This window comes from Suricata suricatta, chromosome 5, assembly GCF_006229205.1.
Source record: "Suricata suricatta isolate VVHF042 chromosome 5, meerkat_22Aug2017_6uvM2_HiC, whole genome shotgun sequence".
NCBI classification, from domain to species: Eukaryota; Metazoa; Chordata; class Mammalia; order Carnivora; family Herpestidae; genus Suricata; species Suricata suricatta.
Window position 1 is genome coordinate 66,945,443 of NC_043704.1, and position 1,657 is coordinate 66,947,099.

Genomic DNA, 1,657 nt, shown 5'->3' on the forward strand with positions numbered 1-1,657 from the left:
TATTTCGCTTAGCATGACCCCCTCAAGGTCCATCCACTTTCCTACAAATGGCCATATTTTGTTCTTTCTCATTGCCATGTAATACTCCATTGTATATACAAACCACATCTTTGTGATCTACTCATCAGGTGATGGACATTTAGGCTCTTTCCATGTTTTGGCTGTTGTTGACAGTGCTGCTATGAACATTGGGGTACATGTACTCCTATGCATCAGCACTTTTGTATCCCTTGGGTAAATCCCTAGCAGGGCTATTGCTGGGTCATAAGGGAGTTCTGTGGATAGTTTTTTGAGGAGCCTCCACACTGTTTTCCAGAGCAGGTGCACCAATTGACATTCCCACCAACAGTGTAGGAGGGTGCCCGTCTGTCCACACCCTCGCCAGCATCTATAGTCTCTTGATTTGTTCATTTTAGCCATTCTGACTGGTGTGGAGTGGTATCTCAGTGTGGTTTTGATTTGTGTTTCCCTGATGATGAGTGATGTTGAGCATCGTTTCATGTGCCTATAGGCCATCTGGATGTCCTCTTTGGAGAAGTGTTTGTTCATGTCTTCTGCCCATTTCTTCACTGGGTTATTTGTTTTTTTGAGTGTGGAGTTTGGTGAGTTCCTTGTAGATATTGGATACTAGCCCTTTATCTGATATGTTATTTGCAACTATCTTTTCCCATTCTGTCGGTTGCCTATTAGTTTTCTTGATTGTTTCCTTTGCAGTGCAGAAGCTTTTGATCTTGATGAGGTCCCAAGAGTTCAGTTTTTAATGTACAGGCACACCTTGGAAATATTGCAGGTTTGGTTCCACATCACTGTAACAAAGCAGATACTGCAGAAAGTGAGCCAAATGACTTTTTTGGTTTTCCAGTCTATGTAAAAGTTATGTTTATACTATACTATAGTCACTATAGTCTATTAAGTTTGCAGTAACATTGTCTAAAAAATGTACGTACTTTAATTTAAAAATACTTTATTGCTAAAAAAAAATGTTAAGCATCATCTAAGCTTTCAGCAAGTCATAATCATTTTGGTGATGGAAGTTCTTGCCTGGATGTTGATGTTTGCTGAGTTATCCAGGTGGTGACTACTAAAGCTGGAGGTGGCTGTGGTAATTTCTTAAGAATAAGACAAAAATGAAATTTGCCACGTCGATTGACTTTCACAATTTCTCTGTAGTATGCGACGCTGTTTGATAACATTTTACTGACAGTAGAACTTCTTTTAAAATTGGAATCAATGCCTCAAACCCTGCTGCTGCTTTGTTTATCAACTAAGTTTATGGCATATTCTAAATCGATTGTTATTTTGACAGTCTTCACAGCATCTGCACCAGGCGTAGATTCCATCTGCACCAGGCATAGAAACTATTTTCTTTGCTCATCCATAAGAGGCTGCTTATCCATTCAAGCTATCATGAGATTGCAGCAATTCAGTCACATCTTCAGGCTCCCCTTCTGATTCTAGTTCTCTTGCTGTTTCCACCACATCTGCAGTTACTTCCTCCACTGGAGTCTTGCGCCCATAAAGTCATACATGAGGGTTGGAAGTCACTTCTTTTAAACTTCTGTTAATGTTAATATTTTGAGCTCTTCCCATGAGTCATAAATGTTCTGGCATCTAGAATGGTGGAGTTCTTTCCAGAAAGTTTTCAGTGTACTTTGCC

The 1,657-nt window shown here is 39.8% G+C and overlaps 1 protein-coding gene across 1 annotated transcript in view; it reads right to left on the bottom strand.

The window, feature by feature from the left end:
* The window catches only part of POLQ (DNA polymerase theta), a 106,139-nt gene that overhangs the window by 78,664 nt on the left and 25,818 nt on the right, over positions 1 to 1,657 (bottom strand). The gene's annotated exons all lie outside the window — the stretch shown is intronic.